At 36.9% G+C, this 19,845-nt stretch overlaps 1 pseudogene; it reads left to right on the plus strand.

Moving 5' to 3' along the window:
• Window positions 1–350: 350 nt before the first annotated feature.
• LOC103270795 lies at window positions 351–1,066 on the plus strand (annotated as a pseudogene).
• The last annotated feature ends 18,779 nt before the right edge of the window (window positions 1,067–19,845 follow it).

Below are 19,845 nucleotides of genomic sequence, written 5' to 3' on the forward strand. Positions count from 1 at the left end.
GAGGAAAGGCGAGTAAAGTTTGGTCTCTTCTTTGGCAAGTCACAGTGCCTACTCTTGATAGCACTTTTAGCTGAGGGCAAGTAAATGACAAACGCCTCTGAGCGGAAATCTTGCGTGGACGACGGGGCGAATGTGGAGATGAAAGGAGTGGTGAGCTGGCACGGGTTGGCCTTCCCGGAGCTGCCCAGGCCGCCCTCAGCGTGGAACTCCGCGCCTCTGGAAGGGACGGGTCCTGTGATGCAGTCACCATCACTTAGGGCTGCGGTCTGATTCAGCCCTGCCGCCCTAGCGCCTCGACGGGCGCTGTGCAGCCCTGGCCTCAGTTTCCCCACTTGCGCAGAGGAGGAGCCATGCCGTCCTGTTTCTGGTTCCTCTCCGAGCGCATCAGCCCTTCTCTGGTATCTTTGCACTGCACGTGCCGCGGCTCCGCGCTCCGTAGGCGCTGGGTCCCCGGCGCCCCTCGGATACCCCGCTGGTCGCCCCCAGCCGCCCGGAACCGCAGCTGCCTCCTCCCGGGACCCTCCCAGACCCACCGCCTCCGGTTCTCGGGTGCGCCAGAACTTTCCATCCCGACTCCGAGGCCGCCAGATCAACCTGGAGCTCTATGCGTCCTACGTGTACCTGTCCATGGCCCATTACTTCTCCCGAGATGGTGTGGCTTTGAACAACTTCGCCAGGTATTTCCTTCGCCACGCCGGGGAGGAGACAGAGCACGCGGAGAAGCTGATGAGGCTGCAGAACCAGCGAGGAGGCCGTATCTGCCTGCGGGACATCAAGAAGCCGGACCAGGACGACCGGGAAAGCCGGCTGCATGCGATGGAGTGTGCTCTGCTCTTGGAAAAGAATGGGAACCAGTCCTTGCTGGAATTGCACTCTGGCCACGGACAAAGGTGACCCCCACTTGAGCGACTTCCTGGAAACCTACTACCTGAATGAGCAGGTGAAGTCTATCAAAGAATTAGGTGACCACGTGCACAACTTAGTTAAGATGGGGGCCCCGGATTCTGGCCTGGCGGAGTACCTTTTTGACAAGCATACGCTTGGAAATGAAAACAAGCAGAACTAAGCAGCAGGCCGCCTTCCCTGGTCCTCTGGGTCCCAAGGCCAGGAATCAGCTGTCTCCTGCTTTCTTGCACCAAAAATTCACCTCCATCTTTGTATTTTTATATTCTTTTCCTGTTATATTGTTCTTCCAGTGAAATGATTTGTAGAAAGAATATGTTTAGCCCCATATTTAGCAAGGTCTTTCTGCCAGCATAAAGATACTTATTTTCCCAGCTTTAAAGATAGCCCAGAATAGTATGACAAGGGAAAAAAAAAACAACAAAAAATTGAAAGTTGGTGCAAACTAACTTTCTCCAGTTACCAAACATTATTTCAGATCATGAACCACTGCTAAAATCCTGTGATTCTCAGTTCAAGTGCCTACTATTTTCAGTACCTTATGCAAAAAGCTAAAGGAAAGAATGAATACAAAATATACAAAAAAACTTTGTGAAGAATATATAATATGTATAATAACACTGTAAAAATCATACATGCAAAATTCTATGACAACTTTTACCTTTTCTAAGAAACAGTACTCTCTGGAGATTATCTGTTTTTTAAAAGATTTTGTAGTCAAATAAAGTTAGAGGAAACTACATGAGTTATCAGTGCTGGCCTTGAAAACTCACAGCATGTATTAACATTTTAAGTGTTCTGGGAAGTCTTGCAATTAAAAAGAGATGAAAAAGCTTGAATAATTTTTGTTTAGCTCAGTGTTTCCCAAACATATGCAATGCCGGTGTTATGTTTTGTTTTGCTTTTCATGATATTAATATAACAAAGGAGGTCTGTCTGATTCCAGACTATATCTATTTTACCACTAAACCTTATAGCCTCATTTTTAACATACTGAGAAGCGTGAAAACTCTACATAAAACACCTTTTTATGGTCTTTTTAAATAGAGAAAAACTACATTGGGATGAAAAACGTCGAGAAGGTATCCAGAATAGAGGAAACATCTAGCCAGGTAGATGTTTTCTTTAGGGAGGGTGGAGTGAGATGAGTGGGAGAATAGTGAGTGAATATTGGGCTAGACTAGAGCGCTGAGTGGTAGCTAGAAAGGTGGGCTGGAGCAGAGCATAGAGGTAAGAAGGAGGAGTTTGGACTTAATTCAGTCGGCAAGGCTGAGGCCTTCAAGAGCTCCAGCAGAAGAATACTCTGCTCAAAGTTGAGCAATTAGGAGCTTAATCTGGTTGTGCAGAATAGGAATCTGAAAACAACCTAGGTGTCTGTGTTAGTTTGGGTCATCTAAGACAAAGATACCAACATGTGTACAAGAAATCAGGGGAAACTGAAAGTACTCTGAAAGAAAGTAGGAAAGGAACTGGGAGAATGAGGAAAAGCCTTAAGACTTCATGCAAGTCTGATCCCCAAGGAAGGAAGAAAAAAAATGGTACATAGTTCTTTGGAAAGGTCTACAAGGCTGTTAGGGAGACGTCAAGCCAATGTCACTAGCTATAACAATCCCCAGTCTCTCAGAAATGTTCCTTTCTTGTATTTATTTATTGACTAGGAAGTATGAACTTACAACAAACTAGGTAATGAATCAATTTCAGAGCACTGCCACTGGAGCCCTTGGCAAATTATGCTCCCTGCGATCCAAGACCTGAGAGGTACATGCATATTACTGTACAAATGCAACAAAACGGTTCAGATAAAAACACTATACATGGAACAACACTCTACAGTTATTGTTAAATATGATTTTGTCAAACACCTTATGATATGGTAGAAATATACAATGTGTTATCTTAAAAACAAGCAATACTACAAGACACGGTTACATTATATAATTCCATTATATAATTATAAGGAAAATTGCATATGTATGTAAAATCACTAGACAAATATATACCAACAAGTGAGGCTAGAAAATCTCTTAACTGGTGAAATTGTGGTTGATATTTATTTTCTTTAATTACTTGTCTTTTTAAAATAAATTTCTTATCATGGACAGTCATTATTATCATAAGAAGAAAAGGAAAGCAAAATATAAGAGAGAGAGAAAACCAATAAAGACCTGAATTAGGGTAAAAACCAACGGAAATAGAAACAGAGATGATGGTGAGGGTTTAGAGGTAGAATCATTCAAATTTTGCAATCAATTGAATGGTGGGGGTTAAAGAAATGGGGTATAGGAGGAACACTGATGGGAGTCAAATTGGAGTTACTGGAGAAGAGGGGATTTGAGAATAAAAATCTCAGCAGGAGGAATAATTGGAGGTGGGTAATGCATAATGATCTTGGTTTTGATTATGCTAATCAGTCTTACTTTACATTCTGTTCTTAAGTGGGCCTATTTGGCTGCACAGGAATCCTATTGCTCTTCTGTAGAAAATTTCCTCCTAATTTTTCTAGATGAGTGTTTTTCAAGCTACACATTGCAACCCATTAGTATGTCACAAAATTATTTAGCGAGTCACTATCCACCTTTTGTGAATAAAAAAGACTTGACGTGAAATTATGTGAAGAGTGTTAGTTCCTGAAACTCTTGTTTAAGGAGTGTGTGTGTGTGTGTGTGTGTGTGTGTGTGTGTGTGTGTGTATGTGTGTGTGTGTGCGCGTATGAGAGAGAGAGAGAGAGAGAGAGAGATCTCATCCAGTTCAGTGATTTTTATTATATATATTTGTTAACAAATCACATGTTTATATAGCTTGGCAAAGCTCACCTTTGAACTTCAGATTTATATATACATAATCGATATTTTACCTCACATGTCTAATAGACATCTCATATTTCACATGTTCAAAATCATACTCTTGATTTCACCAAAACCTGTTCATCCCAGTCTTTTGCTTCATAATAAACAGAAATGCAATTCTACTAGTTTCTAAGGTCCAGCTATTTTTGACTAATTGCTGTATTTCATATAGTCTTTCAGAAAATTCTTTCAGGTCTTCCTCCAAAATAGATCCTGAGTCTTACCAGTTCTTACAGCCTTCATCATTGCCATTTTGCTGCAAGCTCTCACCTTTCCCTTCATTATTATGTTTTATGTCACACTTTTAACAGGCCTAGCTGCTTCCACATCTGAGCACATACAATCATTTCTTCACAAAACAGCCAAGTGTTTCTTTTTATGTATAAGGCAGATCTCGTTGCTTTTCTGCTCAAAACTCCTCAATGGCTTCTACTCTAATTTGGAGGAAAAGTCAAGGTCAAGGGCTTTACCATGCCCATAAAGTCCTCTTGTCATCTGATATCTCCTTGACCTGATATTTCTATATGTACTCGTGTGTATGTGTGTATGTGTGTGTATGTGTGTGTGTGTGTGTGTGTGTGTGTGTGTGTGTGTGTGTGTGTGAGGTGGTAAAATTGTAATATTATATATGTATATAAAATAAAAATTATATATATATGTGTGAATATGAGATCAAAGAGGTATCACTATGTCTCTTTTTCCCTTCCTTTCTCTCTCTTTCTCCCCGCCCCCATTATTGATACTTCTATGTTATCTTTCTATATAGAGAAAGATTGAAAGAGGGAGACGAGGGGGAGAGCATGTTTTAAGCTTACTATACTGCAGTCACATTTGTCCTCTGCATCTTAGGACCTGTTCCCTCCGTGGAAACACTTTGTCCCCAAACAAGAACATGGTTTCCACTCCCATTTTCTTCAGATTTGTAATTTAGTGCCATTGTTCAGAGTGACTTCACTATCAGTCTAAATTAGTCACTAATTTTTCCATCACTTTCTATTGTCTTACTTGATTTATTTTTTTCCATAGCACTTACCACCACCTGACACATTTTACATTTACTTATGCTTTCTTCTCACACAAGAATGTAAGCTCTGTAGGGCAGGGCTTTTGTTTTGTTCAATACTGTATCTACAGCTCTAGAGCAGTGCCTACCCCTTAGTAGGTTTCGCAATGAATATAAATGAATGAGTGAGTGAGTGAGTGAGTGAGTGAGTGAATAGATGGCACTATCTAGCAACCTGTCAGAAGTGCTGATGCTGATCTTTCAAAAAGTTAGTATCAGAAAAGTGAATGTGGAAGTTACTCATATCGAATTGATAAGTAAAACTGTGAAGACGCTAAACTGACAAAGGAAGCAGGAGACAGAGAGAGACAGAAGAAAGGGGGTCAAATATAGAAACTTGGAAAATTAGCTCTAGATTTGTGGGAGATTAAAAAATCTATGAAAGGATGCAGAACAGGGACAGTACAAAATCAAGACAAAAAACCCCACAGGACTTGAAAGACATGAGAGGAAAGAATTTCCATTTAATGCTGCAGTGCTTAATGAGGTTACGGATTCATCAGTTAGCAATCAGTCAGTCATTGGTTATTTCAGAATAGTGGCTTCAGGAGTATTGGTAAGGCAAATGAGGTACAGAATATAGTATTCTCTTTTGAGAAACTTTTCTTTTTCAGTAATTAAAGGAGCAAGAGAGTAAGGATGGCTGTGCACATTGTCAGACTGAGAAAAATAATCCAGTAAAAAAAAAAAGAGATTTGCGAGGCAAGTAACAGAACAAAATTCCAGGGAAGAAGGGAACACAAAGTAAACAGCCCAGGTCCAGGGCATACTTGGAAGAACATGTCCTCCCCAACGAGTATGCACCAAAGAGGGCAGAAGTGGCACAGACTTAAAATAAGGAAGCAAATTGAGGTTGCTTACATCGGTTGAATTAAAACTTCTAAATAAAGTAGCAAATGAGATCACAACTAAGATATGACTGTCTCTATACAGAAATATTTTAGTTAGTTTTATTTATCAGATACTTTTACAAAAGTAAGTGTATATAAGTTATTTTACAGATAGAAAATAAGTATTTGCCCAATGTCTAATATTTTTAAAAAACTGGAGCTTTCACAATTAGAAAACACGTGCCTGGAATTGAGCCAAATAGAGAGCAGATTTCTAAACAAAAGCCTAGTTACAGAAAGAAATGACCCCAAACCCCTAAATGTCATGAGAGATTATATTACTCTTCAACACAAACACCTAGCAGTGCCAAGACCCAATGCCTCCAGACGTACAGGAAAATATATAGCATATTCCCCTAATACTAGTAGTTCTTGAAAATCATCATTCTTCACATTCAATTGTTAACCAGGTTTTGTGCAGTTCATCTAGAAGGGTAGGAGTTCCTTAGAAAAGTACTTAATATGCATGTCAAGATCTCCCTGAACAGAGATTGTGTGTGAGTGGGTGTGTGAGTTGACTTTTTAAAAATTTGAACTTTAAGCTTTCCACACTTGGAGAAAAGACAAGAGAAAACACTCAGCACCTTTACTGTAACAAAGAAAAGTGAGAGGAATGCATGGGGGAGAAAAGGGAGCAACACAGGCATTCTGAAAAGACACTCGTCCTCCACTCCCTACAACACTACACCAAGAGATGCATTCTGAAACAGATAGCTGGAAAACGTGCACAATTGCTAACCGGAACTGACAAGTGTATTATCTCTGCTTACAATAGGCTGCTAAGCATACTGTCAAGCAGCATTCACTTTATAAAATCAGAAAAGTACACAGGCTTTAGGGTGTATTTTTATCTTTCCTGAGCTTTATATTTCTATTGTGCATGATTCAGACAATAGATATATTTGTTGATAAGTGAACAAGTGTGTGTGCACACAACTGCATATATACTGAGTATCAGATGGAATTCCAGTGCCCAACAAGGAGAGAGGCTGCCTGGCAGTCCCAGAGAACAGACCACAGACATGCAGTCAGGGTTGGGCTCCCTCCAAGCAAGCTGAACGATTTCCCAGTATAAATGATGGCCAAACATTCTCCTGAGACAGATATCAGATGCTTTTAGAGATACCTTAGTTTCTCTCAAATGCCCCCCGCACCATATTTTCAGACTGAAATAGTAAAAAGAATTTCCAGTGCCACGAAAGGACTGTTAGACTACTTAAATGCAACTGCATGACCTATGCACATTTCCTAGGCAGTGTAGTCTAGTCATTAAGAGCCTGCCTTTAAGAAGACAGAATACCTAGACGAGAATAGCTGCTTCACCACATACTGACTGTGCTATTTGGGTTAAAGAAGTTAAACTGTCAGAGATTAATTTTCCTATCCTAAAATAATGACCTACCTCAAAGTTCACTGTAGAGATTAAGTGAGGTAATGTATACAAAATTCAGCATATTGTCTAGTGCATGGAAAAATGCTCGGTAAATATTAGCTGCCAAGAATTTGTGTTTTCAAGGGGATAAATTATGTGTTTGTGAATATTTTGCCTATATTTGCATAAACTATTTCTGGAAGGATAATGTCAGTTACTTTCAGTGAAAAGAATGGTAGTCAGTAAAAGGAATACTTTTTCATTGTATTAATATGACTTTAGTATCTCATGAAATGTAAACATTTGAATGTATCACCTATTCAAAAACAATACAGCTTAAATATAGCAAATAAATAAAAGCTACTGTTAATTTTACTAACTTCTAAAAAAATTCTACTGACTTCTATACAGTGCACATATAGTGTACTTTGCGATAATGTTTCTCACATTAAATTAAGAATTAATCCAAATTCCAAGTTGGAAGAGTAATAGAAAAAGGGATCTTATTTCCTTTTTATCCAGCCTCACCTATTTTCCCACATTATTTGCTTATTGCTTATTTGTTTGTTTAGCTTTCTCTTAAGTCATTGATTGAAATAAAGGTAATCCTCACTTCACATTGTTTCAGTATGCATAATTTCAATTACTACATTTTAGATTTATAACAACACAAGGGTTCAAAATTTAGTTACCACACTATATTTGCTGTGAGTAAGTTGCACAAAGAACAAATTTTGTTGCTAGCTCTTTAGCCTATAAATCACCATAGCAGGTAGAGGTCATCATCAGCTACCAACATGTCACTTCTTTCAGTAACTTTGTACTATGTAATTTATAGAGTTATTTTATATACACTAACTTGCTGATATCTCACAACATTAAAATTTTAGAGTTATTTCCATCTCACTGATGAAGAAACTGAGACTCATAAGTCACACTATTAGCAAATGGCTAGGCCAGTCTCAGATGCTGAAGTTTCAATTTTAGGTTCTGGGGTTTCCACTGTATCATTTTGCCTTCCTGAGGAAGGATCCAAACCAAATCCACATAAAGTTCTCATCTGAAAAATTAAGTACAACACACTTCTTTTCCATCAGACAACGTGAAATTTATGCTTAATGTTAAAGAATGATTCATGAGTCCAATTATACTTTTTAATGGAATATAATAATGTCAAACTCATAATTATTTGACATTTTTAATCATTTTAATTGACCCTGAAAATGTTACAAATGTCAGCAGTACCTGAGTTAAATTTCTTGGTTTTTAGTATTCTATTGTCACATATGAGTTATATATACAACTAATTTCATGTGGCCAACTGGAAAACATAATTATCCTCTAATTGAGCAGTATTCATGCAAAATAACTGAAGATATTTTATTTTCTCCTTTTCTGACATGAGTTTGAGAGTGTCTATTCCATCACTGAAAGAGAAGTTTTAATAGATTTGTTTCATACATTTTCTTTATAGATAAGTACAAAATATGTGTGAGGAATAACTTAACCATTTTAGGATGATCTATTTTTACATTATTACTGGCTACTCTGAATTTCTAAATACCTAGACACTACATGCTGTCTTAGTGATTTTAAAAGCAGAAAGGACATAAGTTGTTTTGATAACTAGAGTAATTATGAAGAAGGAAACACGAGCAAGATAGAAATAAATGAAAACTATAACTGGAACTTTCAATGTCATCAATCTGAAGAAATTTTAATGACACAAAACTTCTAACTGGTAGCATGCTACTTTTATCCATTGCTAATCTCACACATACTGCATCCAATGAGAGGGAAGTTGTGAAGAAATAAGGTGCTGTGTCAATCTGGATACGAAACTTATGGATGGAAATCTGTAAAAACTTAGGATTTGGTAAGTAAGAAAAAGACATTAGGTAACACCTGGAAACTGTTCAAGCATAGAAGTGATCATTGCAACAAGCACGGACTTGAGGGAAGAGTTACTGGAATGGGGAAAGAGTTGCAGTTGTCAGCAAAGTGAAAAGAAATCTTTATACAAAATGTCTCTAATCTAGTCAGAAACCTGATGATCAAACTTAATAATTCTTTCACTCTCACTTCCCATGTCTAAACAGTCACCAAAGTCTGTAGATTTTTACCTTCTAAATATGTCTTGTGTCTGCACTGTGTATTTTCTCCACTAGCACCCAAGCACAGCCACCATCATTGCTCTCCCAGACCCACACTAATTCCTGGTCTTCTGAGTTGTCCTCCCACATCCACTCGGCTCCAGTCTGCTCTGCAGACCCACTCTTTCCTCTTCACCTTTTCCCATGCTTCAAGGTGCTGACCTACGAGAACACATTAATGGGCTCCCCAGCCCTGTGGTCCCATCAAGGTATTTCCTCTTCCAGCTCCATCTTTTCAGTGGCATGCAGGTTTGCAGCATCTCTCTGCAGCAGTGATGCCTTTTCTGAAGGCAGCTTCCTCTTATTAGCCCGTCTATCTCCCAGTTCTAACAACCCCCTCTAATTTATCCTGCTTTAGACCTGGGGTGGAAATGTCCAACTTTTGCTGTCCTTTCCACTTCATCTTTTGTCGATACTGCTTTATTATACTCTTCAAATTATCACAGGAGACTGTGCCATGTGTTTCCTATCAGGACTCTGACTATGATCTTGTCCCTGCCTCATTCTCCAACACAATCTCCTGATACTTTTGTTCTTATCCCAATCCACTCAGCTTACAGTCTCACCTGCAACAGATTAAACTACTTACATTTCCCTGAGTGTGTCCTTACTACTTTCAGATCTTCTTCCTCATTATTCACCTGCCCCAATATTCACCCCATAATCTAAAAATTTCCTCTTTCTGGAAGCTTTGATATCCTCAACTTACCATCTTCCCGTTTGTGTTTGGTAGTCATTTGAGCTTCCGTGGCATTCTGTCACTGTGATTGCCTGTTTATTTGTCTGTCTATCCTACAGGCTCTGAATCACTATTCTTTAGTTTCTAGTCTCCAGGGCCTAATAAACTGCCTAGCACATGACAACTATTCAATAAATGAATCAAAGTATAAAGCAGTATGTACAGTCTAGTTAGAGCAATTCAGAGACCTTTTATAATACATCAAGGCATCGTATATTATCAGCATGCTTATCTATTTTCCTCAATTTGTCCTTCAAATATAATATATCTTAGTGAGAATATAGTTATCATAGCCTAAATGCTGCGACAAGTGTACAGAATAATGTAACTGCCTTCATCAGCCATTTATTTTCCCCAAAATGAAATTTTTAAGATTACTTCTCAATTCTTCTTGACAAAGTATTTTCTCCCTTCAGTGTTGTCAAAGAAAATATAGTACATTGAAATGTAAAGATGACCCAGAAAACTTGGTCAAGAAAGTTTCCAGAAGGTTTTTAGAAGGAAAACATTATGAATTTTTATAGTACTCCTAGTCTCGTATCACTTGTAGTATTCATGCACATTTACCACTTGTTTAATTTCCTTCATTAAAATTGTTTCTTTTTTTATGGCTATCTTTTCTCTCTTTTATCCCATTTCAACCATGTTTTTCTTCACTAAGTTTTTTCGAGGACACTATGGTGTTCCAACTAGATTTCCTTACTCTTTTCAGGACTACAGTGCTTATTCCTTCAGTTTCTGGGAATGTTGACAGTTGTCTCACGGGTGAATCCTTCCAAGTTCCATTCTCATCTGAAGGGAGCTGCAACCACAACATTTCATCTGTTTCCTGGGGGCAGACCACATCTGATGACTAGTCAATGCTGGGGGTTTTCGGGGAAAAGCACACAGGCAATGGAGAACCAAAAGCCTTCTTGTTTCAGTTTAGAATAACTATGCAGGGATATCCTAGCTCCACAAGGCCTTTGGAATTGACCAAGGCCTTTGTTGTAACTTCATTACAGCTCAACCCTTCCCTAATCTTAATCTACCTTCCTTCATTTCCCTTCAGGGGTTGACACTAGGAGCATTCTTCCTATAAATTTCTGAATGTCTATCTCTATCTGAGATTCTGCATTCTAGGGAATCTGACTATGAGAGCCTTCAACAAGGACCCCATATTAAAAAAACAACATGATTTATTTCATAATCATATGAAAACATATGTAGGCATACACATGAATATATATAGTAAGTATGCAAGAGTTTTTGTTTTGTTAATGAGACCTTATTATAAATTTCTTGGTTTTACCATTCAAAAACACATCATGTAAATACTTCCAGTACAATTTGTACAACTATATAACTTTAGTTCATTCTTTTAGTGGTTACATAATATTTCATGATATTAATGTATCATAATGAATTTATTCCTCTTTTGATGGACATTCATCTTGATCACAGTTTTGTTTTGTTTTGGCTTCCATGAATGATGCTGGGGTAAACATCATTGTATATGTGCTCTTATAAACTGGTACCCTTATACCTGTAGAATAAGTTTCCAAAAATGGGACTGGGTCTAAGAATATGCATACTTTTTTATTTTAATAGATATTGCTAGATTTATTTCCAAAATTCTATAATATTCCCATTTGTATCATTAATGCAGAGAATAATTTATGAAGTAATTCTATATATGTCACTTTGGTATATTTTTTTTCTTATCTTCTGACATAGCCAAGTGATTTTATACAAACTTTCTTTTGTAGGATGAAAATCTATAAAGAGTTCAAAAATCTTTTTGGTGATGATTTTTAATATAACCCCAAAAGCACAGACAACAATAGCAAAAATAGACAAATGGGATTGCATCATACTAAAAAGCTACTGCACAACTAAGTAAACAACCAACAGAATGAAGCAACAATTTACATGGGAGAAAATATGTATAAACTACATACATATAGCGAGGTTAATATACAAAATATATAAGGAGCTCAAAGAGCTCAATTGCAAGAATACATATAATCCATTTAAAAATGGACAGAGAACTTAAGCAGACATTTCTTAAAAGAATACATACAAACACTCAAAAGATATGTGAAAAATGTTCAACATCACTAATTAACAGAGAAATGCAAATTATAATCACAATGAGATATCACCTCATATCTGTTAGACTGGCTATAATAAAAAATAAAAATAACAAGTGTTAGAATGTGAAGAAAAAGAAACACTTGAAAACTGTTAGTGGGGATATAAAATGGTGCAGCATACCAAAAAAACAGTATGGAGGTTCCTCAAAGAAGTAAAAATAGAACTATTGCATGACTGAGCAATCTCACTTGTGGATATGTATCCAAAAGAAATGAAATCAATATGCTGAAGAGAGATCTACACTCTCAAATTCACTGCAGCATTATTCACAATAGCCAAGATGTGGTATTAAACTAAGTGTTCATCTATATATAAATGGATAAAGAAAATGTGGTACCCATACACAATGGAGTATTATTCTGCTGGGAGGAGGAAGAGGAGGAGGAGGAGGAGGAGGAGGAGAAAGAGAAGAAGAAGGAGGAGGAGGAGGAGGAGAAGGAAGAGAAGAAGGAGGAGGAGAAGGAGGAGAAGAAGGAGAAGAAGAAGAGGAAGAAGAAAGAAGAAGAAATTTATGGTGACATGGCTGAACTTGGAGGACACTCTGTTAAGTGAAGTAAGCCAGGCACAGAAAGACAAATACTGCATGATCTCACTTATATGTGGAATCTAAAATAATTAAACTTATAGAAACAGAGAATAAAATGGTAGTTACTGTAGGTAACAGGAGGTTACTGGGAGTAAGGGAGGATTGGGGATAAATTGAGCATATGATACAGAATTTCAGTTAGATAGGAAGAAAAAATTGAAGCGATCTATTGTACAATATGGTGACTATAGTTAATAGCAATGTATTGTATACTTGAAAATTGCTGAGAGAGTAGATTTTAAGTGTTCCCACCACAAAATAATACGCAGGTGAAGTAATATGTATACTAATTAGCTTGCCTGAGTCATTTTACAACGTGTGTGTATATATATATATGTGTGTGTATATATATATGAAAACATGTTTTATGCCGTAAATATATATATATATATATATATATATATTTTTTTTTTTTTTTTTTTTTCAGTTAGAGTCTCACTCTGTCGCCCAGACTGGAGTGCAGTGGCCACTCCCGGCCACCGCAGCCTCGACCTGCTGGGCTCTGGTGATCCTTCTGCCTCAGCCTTCCAAGTAGCCGGAATTACAGGCATGCGCTACCATGCCCGGCTGATATTTTGATTTATTGTAGAGATGAGGTCTTGCTGCCTGGGTGGGTCTCAAACCTGCGGGCTCAGGCAATCCACTCACCTCAGCCTCCCAAAGTGGGATTACAGGCTGAGCCAGCGAGCCCGGCTAATATATATATAATTTTTATTGCCAAATAATCAAAAACTTTTAAGTACTACTTGCATACCAAAACAAAAAATAAACACTTCTTTTTAAAAAGTTCACTAACTAGTAGAAGTGGTAACTGCATAAAAGTGGAGAATTCTTTGCCTGAGCCCGCGGGTTCGAGACCCTCCTGGGCAACTTGGCGAGACCTCATCTCTACAGTAAATCAAAAATCAGTCGGGCGTGGTAGAGCGCGCCTGTAGTTCCAGCTCCTTGGAAGGCTGAGGCGGAAGGATCGCCGGAGCCCAGCAGGTCGAGGCTGCGGTGGCCGGGAGCGGCCACTGCACTCCAGTCTGGGCCACAGAGTGAGACTCCAACTCAAAAAATAAAAAAATAAAAAAATAAAAAGGAGAATTCTTTTTTTTTTTTTTTTGAGAACTCTTTTTAAAATCAAAAGTACTACTATCAATTGTAGGGGAAGTCTAGCTTTCTTTAAGTTAGTGTTAGAACGGAGCTAGAAGTTATGATTGGTCCATTTAACATTATTTTTTAAATTCAGACCTAGAAGCAATAGAAAGCATCCAACCTTTTTTAATCTAAAGTTGGATATTATAAAGTATTTACATGTTTCTAAAAATCAGTGATAACCAATAAGAATTATTAGAGCCAGAGATCTCTCATGGTCTTGGAAGTAAATATTGGTTTTGAAAGCAGAAAACAATGGTGTTCTATTCAGAAAACTACATACAATTTACCATATTTAAATTTTTAATGAGGTCAAGTGCTACCGCCCAGATTTCCCCAACAAAACATTATGGTAATTTTTAAAACATGACAAAAATCTTGTATTCTTTAGTGTGTTTCTGCTGACATACAATAAGATATACATCACACAAAGTTGAGCTATCTTGCCATTTGAAAATTTATTGTGATTTGCAAGAAAAACAGTTTTCCTCTCTGATTTAGCAAAACTAGAAGTTAATGAACTGAGAATTCCATTGTAGCATTTACGTAAATAAATACAAATCTACAACAAAGAAAGTTAATCAAATTGAGTTGAACAATATATTTTCCCAAGTACATTTTGCACAAAATCTCAGGCCGAGGAGTAATTATTTTTATGCATGGGCACTTGGCATTTTCAACTTGAAAAACATTTTTGCCAAGTAAAGTTGATTCCATTTGTGAGCTCAACCTGTTGGTTGCTAATGTTAGGACACCATCTTGTGGATAAGGTATCTAATTTGAAAATCATTATGTGAAATCATTTAAATAGTAAAAGGTAAAAAATGTTCTTTGTATCACAGAAATTAATCAATAGCATCACCTTAATCTTGTTAGTATGTGTACATAAGGTTATATCTAAGAAAAGAATACCGAATACTTTTTTACCAAAGGGTCTTTCATCATTGTGCATCTACTGCAGATCAAATGTTGCATTCCAAAGTAGACGTCTGTTAGAAAAGCATCTTAGTGAAATCTTTTTTTCTACAGAGAATTAATGAGATCCATGTTAGTAAAGATAACCTTTCACTTACCACTACAATAGAATGCTAAACACTTAAATAATATCTAGATTGTTTGTGTATTGCTCCTGGGTTTCCTATGGTCAATATTCATAAGAATATCTAAGGCATACAAGAATCTCAAGTAACAAATTGGTTTTCTCTCTAAAAGGCATTAATATCTCCTTTGACCTGCCTAGTAAGAAAAGCTGTAATACTTATAGGAATGCCGATATAATTTGGCTTTATATAGCACAAGTAGGTGAGCAGACACAAAACACGTATCTGAGAAGACTCAGCTGTAGTCTAGCCTCTGAGGCCAATTAGCCACTCATCTTGGACAAATCAATTCACTTGCTATGTCTTAATTATCACAGCTGTCAAAAGAAATAATGACAGCTTATCCAGAGAATATTTTCAGAGATAAAATAGTATGTATAACATTTCTGGGTCTGCCATAATGTAGGCAATAAAAAGAGAAATAAATCTAATTTATTCCAGATCCTTGTTTCAATCCCTGTACTTGAAAGTAGTTATGGTTTCTTTAGTTCTTTTTTATTTTTTTAATTTGGTAACCCCTCCTTGTATTCTTCTAATACATCTTTATTTTATTAAACTGTCACTTGCAGAAAAGCATCTTGGTGAACACATCAGTTATGTGACTTTGAGAAGGTAATTATGTTCAATTAATGGAGGAGGGATTAAAAATGCAGATTGTAGTCAAACAGGTCTGGGTTTGAATTATGACTCCCTCGCTTATCAGTTGTACGAACTTTCTTCACCTTGGTTTTCTCATTTTCCTCACAGAGTTTTAAAGAGTGCTAAATTAAAGTATGTAAGGCATTTATCATAGTGACTGGGCAATGGCAAGCGGGATATGACGAAAAAGTTAGATTATTATAATTATAAATGGATATCATTTTATCTGACCTCCTCCCAAGCCTAAAACAAAATCAGAACATGACATATTCATTATTCAAATACTTGTGAAAGAAATAATGTTGTTCTGCACTGATGCCCACAAAATACCTATTTAGAAGAAGACTTAAGTGATACTTTTATGGAGTCTGAATTTATTTTCTCTAAATGACTAAAGCTCTAAAACAACTTGCAACTTCCCAACTGCACCACAGTACATGAGCCATACATAATGCGTTCAACTCTTCAAAAGACTTAACTCTTCACAGATCATTAATCTATAATGAAAAATAATTTATGAGAATTTTTGACTTGCAAAGATGACTTGTCTTCCTTGTAATGAATTTGAAGCTACTTCAACTAATGGTAAGTCGGGGCTCAGCAGAGTGTTCAAACAGCTTCACCACAAAAGTGACCAGATGTCTTTTTGAAGGACCTAGAAGAAATAAAAAAGAATCCCTTAGAATCTCTTCTTACTATAAATAATACGTCAAAAATAAAAACACCACCTGGCTATTTTGGAAATGTGAGCATGTATTGTTTTCAGTCACACTTGCATGCTGCATGTGTGATTTTTTTTTTTGCACTCAAAATCTAGGTAACTAAAACAAAAGTATTTTACAAACATGTAGTCTAAGAAAATAAGTCAAAATTCCCTTCCTCCAGTTCATTTATTTGTCTTTCCTAATTCAGTTCTTAAACTTTAAGAATCAGTTCAAGTCTTACATCCTTCCTTATCCATTACAAGTATTAAAGACTACATTAGGTCATTTTATACTTTATTTTAGTTCATGTCTATAAATTGGGCAAATGAAGACACCCCAAGCAAGTTAAAATCTAGGATTTCATAAAACCTATACACTTTAAACCTGAATTTAGCATTTACCTTGGAGAGAGGCAGTCTGATTTTTTTTCTATTCATAGAAATTTAAAAGTCTTATACAAGGAAGGACCCTAAATTTATTTATTTTAAGATGTATATTTATTTTCACATGTTTAAATTTCAGCCATTTGAAAGTACTCACCATTTAATGCAATACACCTATCGAGATACTTTTTCCTCTGCTCAAAACAGTTTTTGAACTCGTCAATTTTGATGCCTTTTAGTGCTTCTGCTATTTTTTGTTTCACTTCTTCCACACTGGCAAAACGTTTCCTTTTGAGGACTTTTTTCATCCAGGGAAACAACAGTAACAACAAAAAGTCACTCTGGGAGAGATCCAGTAAATAGCAAGAGTGGGGCACGGGGTTTATGCCGTTTGGGGTCAAAAACTGCTGAACACCAGCACAGTGAGGGCAGGTATGTTCCTAAATTACCCACCATGAAATGGGCAAATGTGTTGAAAGAACCTCCAAAAAAAAAAAAAAATTAACTGAAGCTAAATGCAGCCTCTCACAACAATGCTAGCTTGTACACCGATGCCAGTGGGTTCCTAGAATACTTACCTAGCAGGCAAAACCTGAATTATAAGGGGCCCACCCTCCAAAAATAATTTCATTTTTTGCAGGGGGGTCCCCCTTCATATTATACATAGACTGATGGATTTTTTATATACATAATATTTGAGCTCATTTTCCATTTCATATCTTTCTCATCAATCATAAATGGATTACATTACTCACATTCAAAAAGATAGACAATAACATACAGTAAAATAGTTACAAGTTATTTTCCCAAATATATGTGTAATTTTTTATTCCAGTTTTCATGTCAGGAAAACATTTTTGACCTATCTACAGATTCAGTCTATCTACTAATTGTTCTTGCTAGTTTTTCTTAGGCAGTATCTTAAATAAGCAATCTCTTGGGAGACATATTAAAGGACTTAAACTTTAGATGAAAGAAAATACCCATGACCAGACCAGTGGCTGAGGCAGGAAGATCCCTTGAGGCCAGGAGTTCGAGACTAGCCTTAGTAACATAGCAAAATTTTGTCTTGACAAAAAAAAAAAAAAAAATTGAATTAGCCTGATGTGGTGGCATGCACCTTTATTTATTTATTTATTTTTTGAGTTGGAGTCTCACTCTGTCGCCCAGACTGGAGTGCAGTGGCCACTCCCGGCCACCGCAGCCTCGACCTGCTGGGCTCCGGCGATCCTTCCATCTCAGCCTTCCAAGTAACTGGAACTACAGGCGCATGCTACCACGCCCCGTTAATTTTTTATTTATTGTAGAGATGAGGTCTTGCCAAGTTGCCCAGGTGAGTCTCGAACCCACGGGCTCAGGCAATCTACTCACCTCAGCCTCCCAAAGCAGTGGGATTATAGGCTGAGCCACTGAGCCCGACTGGCATGCACCTTTAATCACAGTTACTCAGGAGACTGAGACAGGATGATCCCTTGAGCCCTAAAGTTTGAGCCTTCAGTGAGCCATGGTCATGACACTGCAGTCCTGCCTGGGTGACAGAGTGAGACCCCAACTCAAAGGGAAAAAAATACTCTTTTCTAGCAAACTGTGTTCTTCCATTTGTCATTCGTTTTTAGAATTTCCACTACCAGGAATGTTGATTTTAGGCTATTGGCAACTGATTTATAAGAGTTGGTAGCATGATCTATAGGTGCCTGTTGTGCCTCCAAGTGTATGTGTGTGTGGGGGGGGGGCGGGGAGGTGTGTTTAGGTGGGTAATGATAGAGGGTGGTTTTTATTTTGAAATTTTTAGTTGTAGAGGTTATGTGATTAGGAAGGGTGTATAAGGAGTTGCTGCATGTTACTTATAGATTGGCCGCTTGGGCATCCAGCCCCTTAATCTAATTCTTCTAAAATTATTACCTTCTGGCCTACTTTGTAAACTGATGCAGTTCAGGGACTTTGAAGATATCAAAATAATAGGTGGCTGGGGTTATGTGGTAACTGTTTGGCAATTACTGCTATGTGCCATCTACTCTCAGGTATTAATATGATTCTCTAGGAGCAGTTATTTGAAAAATCTTTGATATTTTGTTGTGCCCCCGTCCCTATCCTTTTAAAATCATCATTCTAACAATGCTAGCACAATGTTAAGCTCTAATAGGCACTTAATATGGATTTGGGGGTTTCATAGGATTGCTTTCATAACAATCCTAGATTACTTTTTCCTATAGTAACACCTCCATACTATACTCCCTGTAAAAAAGAGTCATGTGTTTCAGTAAATACTGAGATACTTTCTAATATAAATTTTTCAATAAATTCAAATATTAGCATTTTTTATCTTTGGTTACGTTAATATTTTTTAAAAATTATACTTTCATATACTCACACTGTCTACTTAATAACTTTTTAATCAAAATCAATAGTGCATTCTATCATGAGCTGATTCATTGGCAGTAAAGATTTGAGAGAAATGTTCTTCACATTACAGTACTGCTTTCAACTGAATACAGATTGATCCAGTGCATTTATACTAAGAGTTCTTCATTGAAAGATGAGCCAGGATTAAGAATGCTCCATAGCTTTCAACATAGTCCAGCCATAAAACTTATTACATTTAGCATTGGTAGTATCTTTCACCTCCCACCTTCCTATGACAACCTGTGCACTATCCTTTAACTCATGACAATTCAATATCATTATTTGTTTTAATGGTATATTTCTGAAATTGATTTCATAGAAAGCTAAGGTCTGGTCAAAGGCACTAGATGATTATTGTTATAAATATTAGTTAAAATAAACAAAATAAATTGAATTTTTAAACTTTTTAATCTAGAATTCTTATAACCTAACAATTCTACCATCTCACTTGTGCATAACAGTCCAACAACTGAGATAATATTAAATGGCTCTCATAAGAGATATTTTTAAAAAGCAACTCTAACTTAATTTTTTCAGGTTATACTAAATTGTTCATCTCTCCATTATGACAAGGAACACATATTAGATTCTCCAAAGTTGTTGAGAGGGAATTTGTACTTAGAAATGATTTTTTTAAAGTGTCTGCAAAAATGCCTGATTTACCTGATGTTAAAATCAATAATTTTCAACTAATTGGCATGATAGTTGAAGTTGATGATGAGAAACAGCTATAATTTATTAAATTAAACATTCACACACACACACACATTATATATATGTGTATATATATA

The sequence above is a fragment of the Carlito syrichta genome, unplaced genomic scaffold (genome assembly GCF_000164805.1).
Source record: "Carlito syrichta isolate Samal-C Ts95f unplaced genomic scaffold, Tarsius_syrichta-2.0.1 Scaffold310074, whole genome shotgun sequence".
Classification (NCBI taxonomy): domain Eukaryota; kingdom Metazoa; phylum Chordata; class Mammalia; order Primates; family Tarsiidae; genus Carlito; species Carlito syrichta.